At 47.3% G+C, this 14312-nt stretch overlaps 1 long non-coding RNA gene across 1 annotated transcript in view; it reads left to right on the forward strand.

The window, feature by feature from the left end:
* Window positions 1–10374, forward strand: part of LOC119159835 (uncharacterized) — a 77930-nt gene extending 67556 nt beyond the window's left edge. The window contains exons 2-3 of the long non-coding RNA XR_012894526.1: window positions 9908–9983; window positions 10132–10374. This is a non-coding gene — a long non-coding RNA (uncharacterized LOC119159835). The remainder of the gene's footprint in view (window positions 1–9907; window positions 9984–10131) is intronic.
* Window positions 10375–14312: the final 3938 nt, after the last annotated feature.

Genomic DNA, 14312 nt, shown 5'->3' on the forward strand with positions numbered 1-14312 from the left:
TTTGGCTACGTAGCAATAAACTCTCTTCGAAAGTCGTCCCACGACAATAAGGACGCTTCGTGGTTTTCGAACCACGTACGAGCAGAATTCCGCAGTGCCACGTAGACGTAGCGAAGTTTCCTGTCTTCGTTCCAACCGTTCAGTCTGGCAACGCGTTCGAAACCGCCCCGCCACGGTGGTCTAGTGGCTGAGGTACTCGGCTGCTGACCCGCAGGTCGCGGGATCAAATCCCGGCTGTGCCGGCTGCATTTCCGATGAAGGCGGAAATGTTGTAGGCCCGTGTACTCAGATTTAGGTGCACGTTAAGAACCCAGGTGGTCAAAATTTCCGGAGCCCTCCACTACGGCGTCTCTCATAATCAAATAGTGGTTTTGGGATGTTAAACCCACAAAATCAATCAACGCGTTCGAAATCATCGAGGCAGTCCTCGGAATCCTCGAAAATATCACCGTGAATTACCTCTGGTATGCGGGGCGGGTTCATGACGATATGAGATGGAAATGAAGTCGCTTGGGTGGTCATTGCAGGGGCTCCGGAACTTACGTCCTCCACTGGTCTCGATGAATGGAAGAGGGCGCCGAACTCGGGCTGCTCACCTCGTAGGCGACGACTCGTGCGTTGGTGTACGGAAGTCAACAGCGCTGGCTCCAACCTTCGGGGTTCTGGGCTATGTTACCTATCCTGAGATGGGCTTGGAATCGTACCCCGCACCTCCACCAGTTTGTAACGAACAAATACAGTGCCGGAAGCTAAAACAGCTATTTATTAGTGGTGAAATTGTGCCCGTCAACTAAATACACAAAGGTTGTGAGCTCACTAGTTAAAACCTCGTCAACTTCTTCTCTTGCGTCCCGCCTCGAGCTGTTCCTCGAAAAACCGCCAGCGTTCTTCGTTCTTTTTCCAGGGCATGGTGTGGTGACACGTGCAGCCAGCTGTCATGGCGCGTTTAGCTTGGCGCGTTTAGCTTGGCGCGTTTGGCTTTTCAGTTGGTGTGGCAGAATTCATAAGAGCAGGAAGTGGCGCAAGACTTCGGTAGGTGCCTAACAACATGCGGCAATATATATATATATATATATATATATATATATATATATATATATATATATATATATATATATATATATATATATATATATATATATATATATATATATATATATATATATATATATATATATATACGGTGAATGACGCCGGCGGCAAAGGCCAGCCGGTAGTGTCCATATAATTGCTATCGTAAGGAAAATATATCCATGACAGCCGACACACACGTACGTTGAGAGCCTCTCACCGGAAGAGTGTGAAGAGGCTAGTTTTAAAGAGCTGTGGTAGAAAAAAAATGTCAGTAGCGCTCTGCTATACTCGTTTTTGTTTAGTTTTCACGTTATTTGTTATTGTTGTTTTGTTCTGCATCCATCTTGCAGACCCAACGTTTGGCTTCTGTGTCTATCGACTATAAAACCATCCGTTTGGTCTTTTCATGTTAGCCTCTCCACGGGTACTGGTGAATCCCCATAGCACTCCAACCCACTTGTCGTCTGACAGTGTCTGTCATGCAGTTTTGTCTCAGACATTACTGTTCCTTTGTCCTACTAGGTATTGTTGACGAATTGGCACCTGTGCTCACTCCAACGAAGGCGTGCACCTGTACTCGACGGCTTTAGATCAGCCGTGGTTTTGCGATGTGTAAATATAAAAACGTGGTTGTCACTCGACACGGCCGTATATATTTAAGAAACTCGGGAAGTGAATGTCATGCATAAGTAAATATTGCTTGAGTTCAACTCGACAATTTGATGATTTTCCCAAGCAACCTTGGCCGACTGCCGACGATTGGCGGATGGCTGGCATGTAGTCGGCAGCGGACTTCACTGGCCCCCAGACATTCGAAAATGATCGGCCCGAGGTGCGCTGCTGGCTACGTCGGCACTTGGTCGGCTGCGTGGATCGGGTCACACGTTAGTGGCCGAGTGAACGCCGAGCGTGCCTAACACTCGTCGGGGTAACCAGTCGGCAACACAATGGGCTGGCCTCGGTTGCTGAATGAGCATAGTAAAGTAACGTGTATTTATTTATCGTAGCCTAAAATATATTCTTGCGCAATTTTAACTATCATTATCATGTATACGTATCAATATAAACACCAGTGTGTTTTATTTAACATTCAGAAACATTACCTGGGAGACAATGGGAGACAATATACTTGTGATCTTAAGCTCGATTACTTCAATTGGCAGAGAGTACTTGTGCGACAACCTCATTACCTCATTGACTAAGTAACAGAAGTGGTATTAGTAATTTTTTCGTACATGGTTTTGCCAGGTGAGCGTATACACTTTGAGAAATTTTGTGGCAATATATATATATATATATATATATATATATATATATATATATATTACTATAGAACATACAAATAAACTTATGAATATATAAGCACAATACGTACCAGAAAAGTAAGTCATAATATGTGAAGGCAAAAAGGTGAAAGACAAAAGATAATTTGACAGTAAGCACAAACCAGCAATAGAGCGAAAAAAAGGAAACTGACGAAAGGGTTTACCACATATATATATATATATATATATATATATATATATATATATATATATATATATATATATATATATATATATATATATATATATATATATATATATATAGGTATGGGATATGGCACAACGGGAGCGTTGTCAACATGGATAAATATATTTATTTCCCAACAGTTTCGGGAGGGGTCCTCCCTTCATCAGGGGATGAGTTATACTGACATGAATTTCCAAACTTCGTTTCTGCCACGTCCCTCTCACCTTGAAACATGTTTGCGAGAGTGAGAGGGAACTAAAAAAGGAAAGAAAACAAGAAAAACAAAAAGGGGGAGAAAAAAGAAAAAGAAAGAAAAGAAGGAAAGTAAACAAGAGGAAGAACCACTGTCAACACTGAGAACGAAACCAACTGTCCGTGTACGTCCACATACGTTTCTTATCACGTGCTGTTCAGTTCTCGACATGTGTCAGGCCACCCAAGATTGTCGCCGCGGTGCCGGGAGGATCCGTGACGGCGTGCGTAAAGAAAGGGTTTCCCCGTAATGGGTCGGTCGGCGTGCGGCGTGCGTAAAGGAAAGGGTTCCCGTTAATGGGTCGGTCGGCTCTTTTTACCTTTAATCTTCGTACGTTTCCCTTCAATCGTCATCAAGTGGTAGGCGAACGAAAACACTTTGTATGTGCATGTGGAAAAAAAAAGAAAAAAAGGACGAAAAAAGGAAGAAAAAAACAAAAAACAAAAAAACAAGAAAGGACAGTGTACACGTACGAGTCAGTCACAAAAAAGCATGGTCTCCAGCTATCAATCTTTGTCACCAATTTCCTCCTGGCTTATTTCTCGGAGGCAGTTGAGTTTTCCGGGGTCCTCGTTGATGCCGGCTACTAATGTTCGAAATTTGAAAATAAAATATGCCTCACGCTGTTCGCGCTCGCGTCTGTTTGAGAAACTGGACTGCAAAAGAGTTACGCTGATATTTTCAAAACTGTGGTTTGGCAGGCGCAGATATCTAGATAAAGGTAGCTTCGGCAGTGAAGTGGCGTAGTACCGGTGATTATTGAACCGCAGCCGAAATGGCGTGTCTGTTTGGCCGATATATTCTTGTCCGCAGATGTTGCAATGCAGCATGTATATTACGCTACTGGAGTCACAATTAAGGCTTTCAGTTATGCAGACTTTGAAATCCGAGAAGTTCGCTTCGGATTCACGTGTTGTGACCATTTGTGGGCATACCTTGCATCGAGCTTTTCCGCAGGGATGGCACCCTGATTGAAATTCGGGGGTGGTTGTTTTTGCTCTGACAAGAATGTCCTTCAGATTTTTATCCCGGCGGTACATCACGTGAGGTGGCTTCGCGAAGATAGAAGTTAGTCGTTTGCTTTGCCTGATTATGTTGAAATGGCGGGATAGTATGTTGTTGATTCGTGGCGCTAATGAGGAGTAAGTTAGTACAAGGTTCGTTTGGGAAGTCGTTTTAGATACTCTGTTTGGTCCCTTAATAATATCATTCCTGTTCACGTTGCGAGCACGTAGTATGGCATCGTCAATAATGTCTTCCGGATAATTTTGTTTCAATAAGGAATGCTTTAGGTGTTCCGCGTGTCTGTCAAATTCCCGCATATCGGTGCATATTCTTCGGTACCGGTAGGCCTGAGAATATGGAATACCCGTTTTGCAATGCTTTGGGTGGCTGCTGTTGAAATGTAGGTACATTTGACGGTCTGTAGGCTTTTTGTAAAGGTTTGTTGACAAGCGGTCATTTTCGACCGTGACAGTGACGTCCAAAAAGTTAATGCTAGTTTTGGAAATTTTGTGCGTGAATTTTATTGACGGGTGGCATTTGTTAAAATCCTCTATGAAGCGGAAAAGACTTCCCTCATCATGGTTCCATATCATAAAAATATCGTCTAAGTATCTTCTGTAGTAGAAAGGTTTCAAGGTGCGTCCCTCAATGAATGGGATCTCAAGTGAAGCCATAAAGGTGCTCCCGAAGTTTGGGGCCATTTTCGTGCCCATTGCAGTGCCACTGACCTGAAGGAAATGCTTGCCATTGAACTCAAAATGGTTATAATTTAGTACAATTTCAGGAAGTGTAGACAGTACCTCGCCACTTACACTAGTTGATGAGTCAGATTTTACATATTCAGAAACCATAGCCGCTATTCCGTCATGGTGGGGTATGTTGGTGTACAGTGAGCAGACGTCCATGGTCACCAGAAAACTGCCGCCTGGGATGTCGAGACTTGAAGTTTTGCAGATGAAGTGGTTTGTGTCCTTTTAAGGAATTGATGAATTCTGATATATTTTCTGTTGATGTGCTGTTACTGGATACTATCGGACGTCCCGGATTACCTGCCTTGTGTATTTTGGGGAGCAAATAGAATCGACCGGGAACAGAATGGGTCGGTAACATTGCTTTTAACATTTTGCCGGTAATTTTCTCGTCCCGGCGGAGATTGTTTAGGGTTACTTTTATCTCCCTTTCAAATTCGGGAGTCGGGTCAGTTGGAAGTTCTTTGTAGAATTTTGTGTCTGATAGCTGTCGTTCCCCTTCCTTTAAGTAGTCCGACGTGTTTAGAATTACTATGCAGCCCCCTTTATCAGCCGGTTTGATAGTAATTCCAGTGTTTTTTCGTAGTTCATAGAGTGCCCTTCGTTCTGACTTTGATATGTTGTTTCGAAATGGCCGATTTTTTTCATACGCTCTGATGATATCTTTTTGAACTGCTGATATATACATATCGAGGTGTTTGTCCCTCTGCTCACCCGGACACCATGATCTGTCACCACCAATCACTCTATTCTCGTCCGTACAGTCCTAGCGATGATGAAAGTATTCACGGAGGCGGAGATTACGCGCAAAGTTATCGAGGTCTTGGTACAGTTCAAATTCATTGAATCTACCGGATGATGGACAAAAGGTTAAGCTTCTCGACAAAAGTTGAAGCTGAGCGGGTGTGAGTGCTGTGTTTGACAGATTGAGGACATTTTTCTCATAAGTTTTCGGCTGCTCTTGGCTATCACGTGGCACGGGAGTGTCAGCGTCATATTCGAGAGTAAGGATGTTTTGATTAGGATTGCACTGTAGTTTCGAGTTCCCATTTTTCTCCTCAAAGTTAGGTTGTGGTACGGGTGGTCCCTGGCGTTCTTGTACGGCCTCATTCCTATTTTCCTGTTGCAGAGCAGTGGAGCTACTGCAGTCCCGCTTGAATTTTAGATCTTTTACTACTGAAATTTCCCCTCTATTCTTTAGTTCATATCTTTACAGTTCTCTTGCCTCATGCTCTCCAAGATTAGATACTAATTTCTGCGTGGCCTCCGTGACACTGTATTGGGCGGCCTTACGCTCACTATGGTCCGCAATGACCCGAGTCAGTTGCAAGGACGCTTCTAGTAATATTTTTTCCCACTTCCCCCTTTCTGCTTCACTTAGTGTAGACATTGAGGGGTTGCAGGCTAGGCGGAGGCCCTTAGGTGCCCTTAGGTGCAAATATATATATATATATATATATATATATATATATATATATATATATATATATGATTCAAAGAAAAATTCTGTGGGTCCGGTGCAAATATAATTAAGAATAAAGGAGCACACTTACGAAAATTTGATAATTGTTTACTCTACGTTTCGGCCGTGGTACTCTACGTTTCTGCCGTGGATTGAATCCTGACGAAGGCCGTGCCACGGCCGAAACGTAGAGTAAACAATTAGCAAATTTTCGTAAGTGTGCTCCTTTATTCTTAACTATCTATATATATATATATATATATATATATATATTACGGGAAAGAAGTGTATACCGAAGAGCTCGTTTTTCCGCGGTTTAACACAATAATAATGAAACGTAACAGACAGTAATGCCAAGGAATGTACAGGGGAAGTTATCAGAACAAATGGAATGTAAATAAGAAGAAAGAAAAGTGGATGAAAAAATAACCAGCCGTGAGCAGGAATTGAACCTACGACCTTCGAATAACGCATCGAACGCGTTAGAGCATCGAACGCGTTATTCGAAGGTCGTAGGTTTGATTCCTGCTCACGGCTGGTTATTTGTTCATCCACTTTTCTTTCTTCTTATTTACATTCCATTTGTTCTAATAACCTCCCCTGTACATCTCTTGGCATTACTGTCTGTTAGATTTCACACACACACACACACACACACACACACACACACACACACACACACACACACACACACACACACACACACACACACACACACATATATATATATATATATATATATATATATATATATATATATATATATATATATATATATATATATATATATATATATATATTGTAATGATATTAAATAGTGGGGCTCAGGCAAGGGCGGAGGCAGGGTTACGGAAGCGGAGGAAGAGGAAGCAGAATAAGAACAGCCGGCCTGCAGCAAAGGCGTTGTCTCTTATTTCTCGTCGTTACAATGGCGCAGTCGACAGGATAAAACGGCTTACGTCTCGGTTTCGTCATCCACAACGCCCGCCGACGTGCAGCCGCGGTAAGCGTCGCTTGAGGACGGCGTCAAGCCCTCCTCGGCAGCTGTTTACTGACACCACCGTTCGGGGACGGCGTCAAGGCCTCCTCGGCGGCTCCAGCACCCGTTACCGGTACCAGTTCACCATAAGGAACGCCGTCACGCTTCTTCGCTGATGGAACCCGCAAGGCGTCCGTCGCGGCCAGCATCGATCCCAGTACCGACGGATGGCGTCCAGGCCTCCGTTGTGGTTCCGGGAAACTTGTCCTGGGACGCGACACGTCGCGGCAACCATGCGCACGGGCCTCTCTCACCTAGGGATGGCGTACATGCCTCCTCCATACCTGGCAACCTGTCGGCGCTTCAAGCACCCACCGTGTACGGCGTCGAGGCCTACCCGGCGGCGCAAGACCGCTTCATCTACGCCACAGTACCAGGTCACAACTCATCACATGGGTTCCGCTTGCCTGGGAACGTCGTTGACGCTTCCAGCGCCCTGGAACCCATGTCCACGATTCCTACCACAGCTGGATTTCCAAGGGACGCCGTCCACGCGTCCTTGGTCAGCAATTGTACCACCTCGAGTACCGCAGTCACTGTATCCTCCGCAGAGGCGGGCCTTGGCTCTTCGTGCGGATCGCACGACAGCGCAGCGGAGCTGCAGCATACCATCGCGCAACTCCGCGTCACGACCAACGCCCTCATAGCGTCGAGCTCCCAGCTACGTCCTGCCATCTTGCCAACATTGTGCGCACTCAATGCCATGTTGGCTGCGGCCGCCTCACAAAACTTCGAGGTAAGCTCGCCCGAGAACCGTCGCAATCTCGGACGTTCTCTCACGGAGGTATCAGAGCAAGTGAACTGCTTGGCGTGGGCACATTTCGGAGTTTTGCCCGCAGTCCCGCCATCGCCGATTTCCTTCGAGCTACCGGAGTTTCGCGGCTTCCAGGACGATGCCAAGGAATGGGTGGCAACCGTCAACGCTGTCGGAGATCACGCAGCGTGGACGGACCAAAAGAAGTGGGGCATGGCCATAGACCGCCTTCGGAATGCTGCCGCGGCTTGGCATCGATACGAAGGCGTGCGGCAGACGTCCTGGGTGGACTGGAGTGACAAGCTCATAGCTGCTTTTGGACGGAGTCACCATCACCTCTCCACGACCACCCAGTCTTACGCGACCGCTACCGAGAATAGATCCCAGAAGGAGACCACCCTCGCGGCTTCAGCTGTATTTTGCAGCTTCCCGACAGCCAATTTAACCACCTACCCTGGGACGAACAACCCTACAGTGCTGACCCTCACTTCGAAGCGACATCTCCTGATATCACGTCAGGCTGTGGCCGAGTGTGCGGACGTCTGCCACACGCTAAGCGCCGCTTCCTTCAAAGTCACTGTCAGCAAAGACCTACCAGAGAAGGTAATACTTCCGGTTAGTGACAGGTCATCTGACAATGAAGGCTCTACTGCACGTGAAACTATAGGAATAAGCAGCTTGAGCATGAGTCCGACAAAGGCAGTGCTGCAAGAGCACGCGTTGCCTCTCAAGCTGCAACCTGAACTCGGCTCTCAGATGACTACAAAGACACCCCGACGCCCCTTGCCACACCGCAAGCAACGCAGGCGTCGACGCTCAGTGCAGCAGGTGACGGTGCAGCGTGGACTATTTCCAGCATTTGTAACACGACTGCGACAGGATGCTCAAACCGACGAGATTAAACCAACGCGGCCACTTTGCAGGAGTCTGTATCTCCTGCTAGCGGCATCTTGTCCAAGTCAACAGCGTTGGCCCCATCGTGGACGACGCCTGCACCGACCATCACGTCACAGCCAGTGTCGTCCTCCGGAATCTCCTTCAACAAACTTCCATGTGAAATATCAGCTTGGCCGAGCCCGGCCACCCCGGAATAGTCAATGCCGCCCACCGGAGACATTGTCGGTAGCCCACGAGGCTCGCAGTCGGGGCCGAGTGTAATGATATTAAATAGTGGGGCTCAGGCAAGGGCGGAGGCAGGGTTACGGAAGCGGAGGAAGAGGAAGCAGAATAAGAACAGCCGGCCTGCAGCAAAGGCGTTGTCTCTTATTTCTCGTCGTTACAATATATATATATATATATATATATAGTAGGAAAAGTGCCCGAAAAAACTGTGAATTTCTGACTCAAATATTTGATGGCGTAATTATTAGATTCTTGCTGCCGTAAGGTTTCATCTCAAGGTGAATACTGCAAAATCGGAGCTTACTTACAGCTCATCACTTGCAGTATGTATACTTAGGTGTAAATAATTTGAAGGTCATAACTTAGCGTCATTGGTTTTTAATGCAAGTAACGTCCACCACTTGGAGTAACTTTGACTCACTCGATGCGTTTATGTCATTCCGCAGCTAAATTACGACCATTAAAAACAATTTTGTATAACCTCAAAAAATAGAATCATCAATGGTCATACAATATCACGCATTGAGATTTTTCAGTGCAGGCCGGGCAACACTACACCATGAAACCCTAGTCCACAATTATAGGCATGCACCGTACGTTTTGTTATAGAAGCTAGTTATTATTGTAGCAGATGCGAGAAATTCATATTTCGCTGACTGCTAGGTATGAAAATGTCGGCGCCATATGTGCTATGTGGGAGAAAAGAAAACTCTGCGAAAGGTGTTGTAGTACGTCCCTGCGACTCGATGACTCAAGTTGTGAAATATCGAAAGGTGAAACAAAGTCGGTTAATAAAACAAAACGAACAAAACGAAACAAAACGAATAATAGGTCGTAAGTGGGCTGTAAACGCCGACTGGGAAGTCCCAACATGTGCCCACCTCGTGAACTAAGATGCGTTGTCCTTAATTTATTTGTGTTACTGTTTGTTTTCCAGTGACATATTACAAGGAACCCGTGTGCTTTCGGACTTCAAGCAAGTCTTAGGATCTCAACGCACTGACATAATTATTGTAAGTGCACAGTTTTTTTGTGTACATACCAACAAAAACATTTTGACGTATTGTGTGAATAGAGCTTAGAATGCATGCGGCTGTGCAACTAGTCAAGTGAACAGTCAGCCTTTCTCCAAGTAATAATGATTCTGCTTGTTCTTTTCAGCTTTTCTGAGCAACAGAACGATACAAGCCTCACATCTCGGTGGTGAAATGCCGCACACTGAATGCTTATTCACGGCCAAGAGCACGAAAATTGACTGAAAGAGAGAACTGGCCTGTCATGAATACCACTTCATCGACTGCTGCACAAGGCCTGCTGCAAATCGTTCCGAACGAACAATATATGTGGCATGAAGAGATAGTGCACATGCAATTGCGAAATAAACATATAAAGCGAGGAAGCTTACGTTGAAGTCTACCTGTTATTGCGTGTTGCGTACTTACATGCTAGCAAGTGCCGACTTTAGAAGCGTTTCATTTAGTCTTGTGACCTGGACCAATGTGCAAAAATACAAAAAAGCAGAGGAAGAAACGTTGGAAACCGACCTCTAGCCGTCGGTAAATCGACGCCTATGTAAGGTCGGTCAGCGCGTGTGCGGCACGCTCTCTGGCTCATCGGCCAACGTGGTGGGACGTACGTTGTGTGTCGATGTCGGCCGGCGTGAAGCCAATGTCAATCCCATAGACCGACCCTACGTTGGTTGCCAAGGTTGGGCCAACCTCAGATTAGTTGTTGGCGAGTAACGACGAGCCGATGTTTCGCCAAAGATGAAGTGTTACTTGGGTTGTTTTCGGAGGTAAGGCCTATAGTTGTCAGTGTCATTGCTCGATCAATATATAGGCCACTCCATGCATGCATGCATGCATGCATGCATGCACACACACACACACACACACACACACACACACACACACACACACACACACACACACACACACACACATATATATATATATATATATATATATATATATATTTATATATGATGTTACGGTGCATCATCGACAGGAGCAAGTGTGGCACTTAGCGAAGATGAAGAAGACGCCTGTGCGTTAGGCGATTGCGCGAGAGGCAACTCAGACATCTTGTTCGGCTGCCGATTCTCGGTGAACGCTATCCTGTAAGCCAAGACCTCGCCCCGTCACATTTGGTGGAGGTGCTGGGTCCTATAGTCGACGTACTCATGGCCCGAGACGTCGCCCTTGCTCACACTGTTGTCGCCGTCGCTAATAATACAGTGGTTATACCACTGCTCAACGTGAGTCTTTTGACTCAAGTTATTCCGCAAGACATGTCTTTGGCCACCCTATCCCCACTTGACAGCTGCAACGTTACTGGTTTGGACACCGATACTACATCCCCCTGTCTTCGCCGCAATTACACTCTGCCTGCAGATGACATTAACAAGATAATTGCTCCCGACCTCACTGCAGTGCAAGGTGCCAGCCTCCGTAGTCTGCTAACATCATATAGAGACGTTTTCGACTTTGACCACCGCCCTCTCAGCCAAACAACTGCAGTGACTCACCGGATCAACACTGGGGATGCCAGTCCTATACGGTGGCGTCCATATCGCGTATCTCACAAGGAACGCCAAGTAATTCAAAATGAAGTGGATAAAATGATTACTAAAGACGTAATAGAACCCTCATCCAGCCCCTGGGCCTCCCCAGTCGTGCTCGTTGAGAAGAAAGATGGCAGCTGGCGTTTTTGTGTGCACTATCGCCATTTAAACAAAGTGACCCACAAAGATGTCTACCCTTTGCCTCGGATTGATGACGCCCTCGATTGCCTCCATGGTGCCCAATACTTTTCGTCTATCGACCTTTGGTCCGGCTGTTGGCAAATTTCCGTCGATCCCATGGATCGTGAAAAAATCGCTTTCGTTACGCCCGACGGCCTCCACCAGTTCAAAGTCATGCCGTTTGGACTATGTAATGCGCCGGCAACTTTCGAGGGCATGATGGACTCCCTTCTCTCAGGATATAAGTGGTCCATCTGCTTATGTTACTTGGACGATGTCATCGTCTTTTCACCTACCTTTGACAGCCATATAACACGTCTGTCAGCCGTTCTGGATGTTTTTCGAAGAGAGTATCTCCAGCTCAATTCTGCAAAATGCCATTTCGGACGTCGCCAAATCACCATACTCGGCCACCTTGTCTGTGGCGATGGTGTTCAACCAGATCCCGAAAAGGTGCGAGCAGTACAACAATTTACTGAACCGCGCTCAACCAAGGACGTCCGAAGTTTTGTAGGGCTACTTTCCTATTTTCGTCGATTTGTCCGCAGCTCCGCCGACATCGCTCGACCGCTTACTGATCTTTTAAAGAAGGACGTTCCCTTCGCATGGGGTATAGAGCAAGCGAACGCCTTTTCGGCTCTTGTCCATCTGCTGACTACGCCACCAATACTGGCCTATTTCGACCCAGCATCACCTACAGAGCTTCGGACCGATGCCAGTGGCCATGGAATTGGAGCGGTCCTTGGCCAACGACAGCACGGGAAGGACCGCGTGATTGCTTACACCAGTCGTCTTCTTTCACCTGCCAAACGGAAGTTCTCCATCACTGAGCGTGAATGCCTAGCTTTAGTGTGGGCCGTGGCGAAATTCAGGCCTTACCTGTATGGCCGAACTTTTTCCGTTGTTACGGACCATCACGCTCTTTGCTGGCTGTCATCGCTAAAGGACCCATCTGGACGTCTTTGTCGCTGGGCGCTCCGTCTGCAAGAATACTCATTCGTGGTCCACTACAAGTCGGGACGCCTCCACACAGACGCAGACTGTTTGTCACGTTATCTGGTTGAAACGCCCGACTTGACAGACCTTGATTCAGACCCCTGCGTTCTCTCCATCCACGCTTTGGGTAATATCTCCACCGAACAACGACGTGACCCGTCGTTACTCTCCATCATCGAGTGTCTGACCTCTGCTCCAACAGACTCTTCCGTTCGCCTGTTCGAACTGCACGACAACATTCTGTACCGTCGCAGTTTCAACGCTGATGGCCCGGAATTAGTACTCGTGCTTCCCTATCACCCGCGTACCAGCGTTCTCGAACAACTACATGACGTACCTACAGCCGGTCACCTAGGCGTCTCTCGTACCTATGATCGTGTGCGACGTCGCTTTTTCTGGCCCGGACTGTATCGTTCTGTGGTTCGCTATGCCACTGCTTGCGAGCGCTGCCAACGCCGCAAGCGCCCCTCTGTGCTACCGTCTGGCCTCCCACAGCCCATTGACATACCGTCGGAACCATTCTTCCGTGTTGGCCTTGACCTGTTGGGCCCGTTTCCTACGTCCACCTCCAGAAATAAATGGGTTGCAGTCGCCACAGACTACGCCACACGCTTTGCCATCACTAAAGCACTGCCGACAAGCTGTTTCACTGAGGTCGCTGACTTTCTCTTGGATGAAGCCATTCTTCATCACCGCGCTCCGCGGCAGCTGCTTACTGATCAAGGAAGGTACTTTCTTTCACGTGTTGTGGATGACATTCTCCGCGCCTGCTCGACTGAGCACAAGCTTACCACCGCTTATCATTCACAGACAAATGGATTGACCGAGCGCCTGAACCGAACGCTGACGCAGATGCTGTCAATGTACGTTTCGCCAGATCACCGTGACTGGGACAAAGCACTCCCTTTGTCACGTTCGCGTACAATTCTTCACGGCACGACACAACTAGTTATTCTCCGTTTTATTTGCTATATGGCCGACATCCAGCATTACCATTTGACACGCTCCTACCTTCGGCGGCCCCCTTGTCTACTGAGTACGCTAGCGATGTCGTTTCTCGAGCCCATGCAGCCCGTAAGCTTGCCCGTGATCGGCTGCACTTGTCGCAAGCGCAGCAAAAAGACCGCTATGACAGTCGCCACCAAAGCGTGCACTTCTCGCCGGGGTCTCTGGTACTTATCTGGACACCAAACCGCCAAGTCGGCTTATCAGAGAAGCTACTATCACACTACCATGGCCCCTACAAAGTGTTACGACGACTTAGTGACGTGAGCTACGAGATCGCACCCCTAAACAACGCCTCTTCGACCCCCTCACTCCAGACAGACGTTGTACACGTTTCCAGACTGAAACCGTATCACCCTCCTCGTTCGTCGCCGCCGTACTAAGCGCCGTGACGGCGCTTCCGCCACAGGGAAGTGATGTTACGGTGCATCATCGACAGGAGCAAGTGTGGCACTTAGCGAAGATGAAGAAAACGCCTGTGCGTTAGGCGATTGTGCGAGAGGCAACTCAGACATCTTGTTCGGCTGCCGATTCTCGGTGGACGCTATCCTGTAAGCCAAGACCTCACCCCGTCACAATATATAGGGGGTGTAATAAT

This window comes from Rhipicephalus microplus, chromosome 3 (genome assembly GCF_043290135.1).
Source record: "Rhipicephalus microplus isolate Deutch F79 chromosome 3, USDA_Rmic, whole genome shotgun sequence".
Lineage (NCBI taxonomy): Eukaryota > Metazoa > Arthropoda > Arachnida > Ixodida > Ixodidae > Rhipicephalus > Rhipicephalus microplus.